This window comes from Astyanax mexicanus, unplaced genomic scaffold (assembly GCF_023375975.1).
Source record: "Astyanax mexicanus isolate ESR-SI-001 unplaced genomic scaffold, AstMex3_surface scaffold_31, whole genome shotgun sequence".
Lineage (NCBI taxonomy): Eukaryota > Metazoa > Chordata > Actinopteri > Characiformes > Acestrorhamphidae > Astyanax > Astyanax mexicanus.
Window position 1 is genome coordinate 1,228,803 of NW_026040041.1, and position 10,710 is coordinate 1,239,512.

Consider the following 10,710-nt stretch of genomic DNA (forward strand, 5'->3'; position numbering starts at 1 on the left):
AACACAGCTGTCTGAAATACACTTCTCTAAGTGTAAGAAAGAGAGAGATTTATCAGTTCATCTTCCAACTCAGGGTGTTCTAGTGTATGATCTGATCACAGGTAAAGGTTCTCACATTTAGCGCTCTTGTGCTGCTTCTGTAACAGATCTTATAGCTGTTAGTATATTATATTATTACATTATATTTATATAAGTATTATACAAATTAACAAACTCAAAAACAAAGTGTATTCTAGCTGTAATTTCAGTTTGTTTTAGTTCGTTTTATAAACACTCAATTCAGTTCCAGTTAGTTACCGTTTATTTCTTTTCTTTTTATTTCTTACCATTTCTATTATTTTCAGTTACCAAAAATGTTTTTTTTACTTTCAGGTTTCATTATTTCGTTAATTTTCACTAAGGATAATAACCTTGTGGTGGTAGTGCAGACAGTAAAAACACATGAGTAAATATTCACAGAGATCAAAAAACAAGCAACATACACAACATTGAGCACGGTAGGGGGGGCAATGTAAACTCATTTAAAAATAAACAGAACAAATTTAACAAATTTTGCACAAAACTGTACATAAACCTAAGCTAAAGCTTGCTAATAATTTAAAGATATTCTCTGCTATTACCGTTGGCAAGTGTTGTTTTTCATGGTCGGTAAATCTGTGGAGTATGATATTTTACGTTTGTGTTTTTAATAAAGCATTTGTTCCTCCTCTTCTAGGTCACATGGCATCTGGAACTGGTCAACTCAGAGGTACCATTAATGCTACTGCTCTCAGTGAAGATAAAAAAAACACAATTTGTTTGTGAGGGGCAGTGTAATGGCAGAGTGTGTAGTTAAAGGAGTAGTATGATGAAGGGATATAGCTGCTTGGTGCATATATTTGTGGGTTAGTGGTATGGCAGTAGTGGGTCTTGTGGAATCATATGTAGTGAGCTTGGAAGGAAGGAGTCTGGAACACCAAAGGTTTTGTGGTCATAATTCAGCAAAGCACTGATGAAGGGAGGTGCTTACTTTATGTCCCCTGTAAAGAGCTTGCTGTGGAGTGGATTTGGTGTTTCATATTTGTGTTAAAAGTTGAATCATAAATGGCCACAGCAGTTAGTTAGGTGTGATTGTTGGGTAGTTAAAGGTGGGTGATTGGGAGAGTATAGTACAGGGGAAGGGAATGAGCAGGGCCTTGTATTACCTCAGTTATTAGGTACAGCATTTTCCTCCTTATTATAATACTAACAGAAGGCAAGCAAGAAAGATTAACATGTCATGGTTCAAAATATTTAATGTTTTATTGAAAAACTTTTATTCTTTAGATGAAAAACGAAGAGAAGAATCTAAAAAGCTCAAGTTAAACATCAAAGATAAATATGCAACGATATTTGAAGTCACAGCAGCAAAGGGGAAACACAATGAGCTTAATGACATTTACACAGAGCTTGTTGTAGTGGAGAACTGGACAGGAGGAGTAATTACAGATCACGAAGTGATTCGGAAAGAAGCCAGGTCTGCAAAATCTGAGACGGCAGTCACTTTAATTAAGTTCAATGACATTTTCAGTGGAAAACCTAATGTTAAAAAAGTGCTCACGATGGGAATAGCTGGGATTGTAACTGTCTCAGTTAAGAAGTTTGCTCTGGATTGGGCTGAAGGAAAATCTAATGCCAATATTGATTTTGTCTTTATAATTCCTTTCCGGGAGCTGAATCTTCTAGAAGACGAAAAACACAGCCTTTATGATCTTCTGCTTTACCTCTACCCAGAACTGAACCGTCTAAAAGAAACTGGACTTTTCAATGGCAAATGCAAGTGCGTCTTCATCTTTGACGGACTGGATGAGCTCAGAAACACACTGGATTTTAAACAGAAGAAAATGTCATCAATAACAGAGAAGGTCACAGTAAGTAAAATAATAACCAACCTCATCACAGGAGCAATACTTCGATCTGCTCTCATTTGGATCACCTCCAGACCTGCAGCAGCAGATCAGATCCCCTTAAAACACGTTCACCTGGTAACAGAAGTACAAGGATTCGTTACAGACCAGCAGAAGGAGGAGTACTTCAGGAAGAGAATCAGGGACAAGGATCAAGCTTGTAGAATCATCTCACACATTAAACAATCAAAGACCCTCCACATTATGTGCTACATTCCCATTTTCTGTTGGATCACATATATTGTACTTCAGCAAATCATGAAAAAATGCAATCTGTCCCAAATCCCTAAAACTTTAACTCAAATGTACACAAACTTCTTGACCATTCAGGTGGACACGAAAAGAGAAAAATATGATATGATTCATCAAAAAGATACAAAGATCCTGTTTAAATCTGAGCAAAACATACTTCTCAGTCTGGCTGAACTGGCTTTTAAACAGCTGATGAAGGGTAAAGTGATGTTCTATGAAGAAGATCTAATAGAGAGTGGAATTAATGTCACTGAGGCCTCAGTGTATTCAGGAATCTTCACTGAGATCTTGAAAGAGGAATGTGGGTTTTACCAAAGGAAGGTCTACTGCTTTGTTCATCTGAGCTTTCAGGAGTTTCTGGCTGCTGTTTATGTGTTTCCTTGCTATGAGAACAAGAACATGGATGTTTTGAATGTGTTTGAACCTCCGTACAGAAAATGGACTAAGAATGTCCAACTCAATGACTTTTTAAAGGCAGTGGTGGATAAAGCTGTAGAAAGCCAAAATGGACACCTGGACCTTTTCCTCCGTTTCCTGCTGGGCCTCTCACTGGAGTCCAATCAGAGAATGTTACAGGGACTACTGACCATCTCACATATCAGCTCAGAGAAAACGACCACATACATCAAGAAACTCATCAAAGGAGAGGATTTTAATCATATCTCCACTCAAAGATCCATTAATCTGTTCCCCTGTCTGTCTGAAATGAATGATCAGTGTCTCTCCAGAGAGATTCAGGAGTATCTAAAATCAGAGACACACTGGCTCTCTCCTGGACAGTGTTCAACAATAGCCTGCATGCTCCTGGTCTCAGATGAAGTTCTGGATGAGCTAAACCTGAAGAAATACAATGCATCTGTTGAGGGTTATGGGAGACTGATCCCCGCAGTGACTGTCTGCAGAAAGGCAAGGTAGGTGTTTAATCTATACTAAAGTAAAATCCAACATCAGATGAATATCACACATACATTTTAGTTATTTAGTATTTACATTTTACCACCACTTTCACATTCACTTGAAAGGATCATTTAACACATTTTTGTTGATATTTTATTTTATGTTTCATTTCATAATGTCTCTTAATATTATACTCCTTCATTACGGCAACTGATTCCTGACAAATTAAACATACACACTTTCTTCAGTTAAAAAATAGCATTTTTCCTAACATACCTGAAATTTTCTGCATTCACTCTCTATTTTTAGTTTCTTTGGAGTTGCCATGTTCTCCCAAAAGCTCCAGAACATTAATGTAGGCTAAAGAAGGCAGAAAAGCAGGTGAGGAGCATTTTAGATTGGGTTTATGTGACAGTGACACCTAGCGTTCAATCTTTGAATCTCACATTATAAAAACCTGCTTAATAGTGGACCAACTTTCATTTTATATCTGAAAATACCTTGTGGGCCACTCACAAAAAGAGGAAACGGGCCGCAAATGGCGCGCGGGTCATAGTTTGGACACCCCTGCCCTACAGCATAACCAGAAACCCAACAGTATTGACCTCATTTACATATATACCTGGAATATACAGGTCCTCCACCAATCAATCTGGAGGTTATTGCTCTGCAGCCAAATGAACCTCAGGATAACCATCAGGAAACTGAGATTTCTGAATTGCTCCTCACTTAAATGGATCAATAACTTTACTTTACCATCCCTCTAATACAGGGTAATGCTGGACTTTTATTTCTGGAAGACACTTCGCCAGACTTCTGCATTTTTTAAAGACTTTTTGCAAACTGTAATGTGGTCATTCTGATTTTTGGTTTGCATAATGCAGTGAATTCTGTGAATTTCTGTTTGTATCTCCTGTGCATAGTAGTCTCTGACAAATATGCCCCATCTTAAGTCTGTTTCTGACCTGTCAGACATAACATCAAAGATCAAATCAATTAAGAAAACCCTTTCAATACATAACATTTGAGTGTATGCCTGTTTTAATTGTGCTATGTATGTACTGTGGTTAATAATTATTTCCAGACTAGATGGGTGCGATCTCACTATGGACAACTGTGATACTCTCTGCTCTGTTCTACAATCAGTAAACTCTTTCCTGAAAGATCTGGACCTCAGTAATAATGAGCTGCAGGATTCAGGAGTGGAGCTGCTCTCTGCTGGACTGAAGAGTTCACACTGTAAACTGCAGAAACTCAAGTAAGCCTGTTTATACATTCTTTAACAAAAATAACCTGAGAAGAAACTGCTGTAATATAAAAGAAAATACATTCAAATTATTAATTATAAGTTTTGCTATTATGTACTGTAGATGACAAGGTCTTTAAACTTTATATTGAGAACTGTTCTTTCCACAGAGTTTTTAGATAACCAAACACCAAATCATAGTTGCAGATATCTCAATTGCCACTCTTTGTATTGGTACCAATTAATTTTTCATCTTGCCACTTGCCCAACTTTTTGAAGATGCATTGATGCCATCAAGTTCTAAATAAGTTAATGTTTTTCGTAAAATTGTAAAATGTGGGACAGAAGAGCTGACTGAGCTAAGGACACAATTGACAGCTGTTTCTTCTAGGGTCAGCTCGTAACAGAGAAAAAGACTGCTCTCCCCCAGACTCTCTGTCAGACTAAACACCAGACATTGTGAACAAGAATCTATTTGAAAGAAACAGAGAAATGTGGCTTTGGGGTGGCCCATGCCAAAACACAAAAAAACAACAACCAAAGAACACCAAAGAAACCAAATTACACAGAACTACCTGCAACAAAAATAAATCATAAGCAATTCAAAACAAAGTGGCATTCACCCCTACTTTTCCCCAAAGGTATTTGATAAATTGGAATAAAGCAAATAGTAAGCAAATTTAAAAATGGATGTGCCACATTGGCCAGTGCAGAATGTTATTTTATTTGATTAAATAGGTGTAGCCTAAAATGTTTTTTTCTTGCTCAGGCTTTCCCTTATATGAGGAAAGCACATAGAGAAAGACTAAACAGAAAAAAACAGGTAGGCAGGCAAAGAAGAAAAATGACTACAAATTGTTGTAACACAGTAACAAAAAAAGGACACAATACTGGGCTATTCAAGAATCATATGAGTTTATGTCAGAATGGGTCAAGGTACTGAATATAAATCTGGACAGGTGACATGACAGGGGCCGGACAGGACTCTAGACAGATAATATAATAGAGGTCTTAGAAACAAGAAAAAAGTTTTAGAAAAAAGCAGTAGATATAACATACATGGGCATAGGACAGATACAACAATGAGGACTGAGACAGATTTGTTGACTGGAATGGGAACTAACAGGCTCAGAGGGATGGGAGGGAATTTTGGTGAACTTTTTTTCAGGCAATGACACCATATCAATTGAACTGTTAAATCTCTCATTTCTGAAATCTGATTTTGCAGACTTTCTGGCTGTAATATTACTGCACTTTCCTGTGAAAACCTACTACCAGCTCTACAATCAGCCAACTCCACCCTAAAAGAGATTGACCTCAGTAACAATGACCTGCAGGATTCAGGAGTAGAGCTGATCTCTGCTGGACTAAAAAGTTCACACTGTAAACTGGAGACACTTAGGTAAACATTCTGTGAAAAAAATCCTTAATCATTACTTATTAGAAAAAAAGTAGGTATTAGTATCAGACAAAACTAAAGCCACATGATGCAGGACCCAACCATGCCAAATGAGCCAGTGTGCTAAAATGCTAATCTTATCCTGCCTCTATCTGGATCAGCAGGGCTCTCTGATTGACAGATTGGCAGAGGGTCATTTAGAGTCATCTAGGAGAGACCCTGAAATCCATGAGGAGAAAGACAGAGAAAGACAGGGAAGAAAGAAGAGAAAGTTAAGAGAAAAGAAAAAAATAGAAAAAGAAACAGTGTGATTTACATGTAACAAATTTAAAGCACAGGAATACCAAACTTATACCTTCCTGTGGTTTTCAATTTTGTTTTCTCCTTACAGTTTAAACTAATATAACACACACTTGCAGTTGTGTGGTTTAAACATCATGGTCTACAGATATTCATGTTTGAGAATTGCAATGAACTGTTGCATTTGTATAGTGCATAACTCATTTTGATGACATTCACTCTGCAGACTTACTTTCTGTAAACTTGGGGGAAAAGCTTGTGAATATTTGGGATCAGCTCTTCAGTTAGTAAACTCTCCGCTGAAAGAGCTGGATCTCAGTAATAATGACCTTCAGGATTCAGGAGTGGAGCTGCTCTGTGCTGGACTGAAGGGTTCACACTGTAAACTGCAGACTATCAGGTAATATTTGTGGATTTATATTTAACTGAAATAAGGTTATTAAATAACTGTATCATGCTTAAACTATACAGGAAAATATATTTTAATGTTTTTTATTAGTTAATTCTTTATTTAATTTACTGAAACAATGGTAATAGTTCTCTGTAAGAGAAGTGCCATCACTTGTACTATACACCAGTAAGCAATTATATCCTTGCTAGCTTTTGTTTTTAGGTATACATGTTTCATTTTTCATCTGTGTTGATGTATTATGCATACATACACTTACTTCATAACAAAAATAATACCTGTGTAATGTATTTATTAAAATCTTGTAAAAATCTGGGATCAGCTTTACAGTCAGTAAGCTCCTTTCTGAAAGAGCTGGAACTCAGTAACAATGACCTGCAGGATTCAGGAGTAAAGCTGATCTGTGATGGACTGAAAAGTTCACACTGTAAACTGCAGACACTCAGGTGAATTTTTTGTAATTTCAAATGTTAATGCTATTAAATACATTAAAATGTAATGCCATTGCACAATAATCACAACAAAATTGGTATATCTTCTTCAAATGGTGCATAGTAGTAAACCCTACACAGTCTTTAAATTTACAAAGTATTTATATGGCAAATATGTTTTTATTCTATGCATGGCAGATACCTGCAATTGATAGTATCACTGTTGATGTATTTCTATCTCTATTGTGTGCTTTACAGAAGCCATGGGTTAGTTATCCATCACTGCATAATTTCCAGACTCAAGTGGGCGCAATTACAATTTTAGAATTTAGAAATTGGAATTACAAATTCATAGGATGTATGAGTATTTCCCAGAATTTATATGTTGATGTATTGCATCTGCTCTGAAATCAAACCCTTCCTACATTAAAGAACTGGACCTGACCTATAATCACCCAGAAGAATTTGGAGTAAAGCTGCTCTCTGGTCTGTTGGAGGATCAGCACTATAAACTGAATGAGCTAAAGTGAGTTGCTGACATGTAGCTGTACACACAAAGCTGCACTCGTTACATTAAACAACATGCAAGCTGTGAAGTTTATTTCTCCAATGAACAGGCTTGTTCTACAGAAAGCATACTGATGTGAATAACATAAGTAAGATTTAAACTGACTTTTTGGTGCTAGAAATTACACATGCTAAAACATGCACACATATTTGTTAAATAATTATTATTAAGTATTACTTAAATTCTTATTAAAATATTAGTGAAATCTAAGTTTGGGTCAGTTGACCTAACCTGCTGTCATGAGGTTTCTGATATGCACAAGGCTGTGACATAATATAATCTAATGTAAATATGAGTGACAAATTATGCTCAGTAATTGGATCTCAAGTTCCTTGTTTTCACCCTAGTATTCACTGTTGTATTGATATAACTAAAATAAGTTATTGTGTTTTTCAGAGATCATACAGGTGTGTACTGATGCACTAAATGTAAAAAACTGGACTCATTATGTTGACCTATTATTTCCCTTTTTTGTTATGAATCTATAAAGAACCACCGACTTTACATAAAGACCACTTATGGAATTCATTATCAGGGAGTAATGAATAAATGTAAGACTTTAATGAATCCTGAATACAAATACCTTAAAAATTTGTTTTTCTTTTTAAGGGTAGAGCATGGAGGAAAAATTAGGATGAAACCTGGTCTGAATAAATGTAAGAACCACACAAACACACACACAGGTGTGAAAAGTATCTCCATTTATTAATCTGTAGGCAGAAGTATAGAAGTGTAAGTTTAAAATACTTTTGTAGAAGTTGAGGTATCAACTCAAGCTTTTTACTCTTTAAGTAAAAGTGTAAAAGTACTGGTTTCATACTAGACTATATACGTCTGCTATGTTCTTGCTGGACGTGGGGACGTGGGGGGGGGGGGTGTGCAGGTGTGATGGATCACAGTATAAACCAATAGGGAATGGGAATGGTATAGGTTCATATTTCTCTACATCCAATCACAATCAGATTCACTCTATCTGGATGGAGAGATTTATCTGGATAGGGGTTTTATTAAACAATGAGAAGCCGGAATGAAAACCAGCTGAAATGAAATAGGAGTAACGAGGCTTTGTTAAAATGTAATGAGTAGAAAGTTCAGATTATTGTGTAAAAATTTAATAGTAGTTACTCTAGTAAAGCAAAGATAACCTACATTTAAGTATTAGTACTTCATTACTGTTTATCTGTGTGTGTTTATGTGTAGATGCCTGTGATCTCACCCTGGACCCGAACACAGCACACACTCTTCTCTCTCTGTCTGATGGGAACAGAAAGGTGCGACGTGTGAAAGGCAGGCAATTATATCCAGATCATCCAGACAGATTTGATTGCTGCAAGCAGGCTCTGAGTGTGGAGAGTCTGACTGGACACCACTACTGGGAGGTGGAGTGGGGTGGGATTAGTGGAACAGTAGCCATTTCATACGGCAGAATCCAAAGAAAAGGAGACAGTGAGGACTGCTGGTTTGGATACAATAATCATTCCTGGACTCTGAACTGTTGTGATAAAATATTCTCTGTCTGGCACAATAATAAGAAAACTGCTATACCTGTCCATCCCTCGGACTTTCACAGAGTAGGAGTTTATCTGGACTGGACAGCTGGTACTTTGTCTTTCTACCTCATCTCACCCGATACCCACACACTGACCCACCTTCACACCTTCAAAACCTGTTTCACTGAGTCACTCTATGCTGGGTTTTGGATTGATAAAGACTCATTCGTTAGTCTGTGCGTGTGAGACAGATTGAAGGAACTCAAAACAATATGGATGATGTTGCTCTAATGTATCACATCTTAAATAACACATCTATCTATATCATAAAAACTTAAAATCTGAAATGATTGGGGTGTACAAACACTATTTTTTACATTCACTATGGCTTCTATTTCATTGCAGTCAGTTTTTCATCTCAAAATATTAGGTTTTGTCAGGTCAACTTCAGTTGATTTGTTAATATACAGTTGCCGGATCTTCATCTACATCACAACAATAGACAAACACAGTCTGCTTAAACTAAAACCACACAAAAAATTATATGTTTGCCTGGTTTTATTGAACACAACATGTTAACTTCCACAGTGAGGAGGGAAAAGTATATGAACCCCTAGGCTAAATACTTTTCTAAGAGCTAACTGGAGGCAGGGTGTGATGAGATGAGATTGGATGTGTTGGTTAAAGCTGCTCTGCCCTATAAAAAAAACACACCAGTTTTGAGTTTAATGTTCTTAAGAAGCCTTGCTTGATGTAAATCATTTCTTGCACAAAAGAGCTCTCAGAAGACCTACGTTCAAGAATTGTTGACTTGCATGAAGCTAGAAAGGGTTCCAAAAGTATCTCTAAAAGCCTTGATGTTCATGTGTCCACACTAAGACAGACGCTCTACAAATGGAGAAAGTTCAGCACTGTTGCTGCTACTCTCCCTAGGTGTGGTAAAGTTCTGTAAAGATGACTGCAAGAGCACAGCGCAGAATGATCAATGAGGTGAGGAAGAATCCTAGAGTGTCAGCTGAAGACTTACAGAAATCTGTGGCACATGCTCACATTTTAGTTGACAAATCTACAATAAGGAAAACATTAAACAAGAATGGAGTTCATGGGAGGACACCACGGAGGAAGCCACTGCTGTCCAAAAAAACATTGCTGCACGTTTGAAGTTTCAAGCAAAAGAGCACCTGGATGTTCCACAGCAATACTGCCTAAATATACTGTGGACAGATGAAACCAAAGTTGAGTTGTTTGGAAGGAAAACACACAACACTCCTCCTGACCGTTCTGCAGGTCTGTTCTGCAGCTACAGGAAACGATTGGTTTAGGTTTTTGCTGCCAAAGGAGGATCAACCAGTTATTAAATACAAAGATTCACATCCTTTTCCCTCACTGTGAATATTAACATGTTGTGTTCAATAAAACCATGCAAACATATAATATTTTGTTTGGGATTAGTTTATGCAGACTGTGTTTGTCTATTGTTGTGACTTAGATGAAGATCAGAACACATTTAATCACCAATTTATGCAGAAATACAAGTAATCCCAAAGGTTCACATACTTTTCCTCCTCACTGTGAATATTAACATGTTGTGTTCAATAAAACCATGCAAACATATAATTGTGTGTGTGTGGTATTAGTTTATGCAGACTGTGTTTGTCTATTGTTTTGACTTAGATGAAGATTAGAACACATTTTATGACTATTTTTTTGCAACTGTGTGGCTTTTGCAAACTTTCCTGTATTTTAATTCTGCACAATTAAACTCTGGTATTTACTACACAAGTTTATGGAAG

At 36.8% G+C, this 10,710-nt stretch overlaps 1 pseudogene; it reads left to right on the forward strand.

Moving 5' to 3' along the window:
- Positions 1-720: 720 nt before the first annotated feature.
- On the forward strand, positions 721-9,163 carry LOC125780522 (NACHT, LRR and PYD domains-containing protein 12-like; annotated as a pseudogene).
- Positions 9,164-10,710: the final 1,547 nt, after the last annotated feature.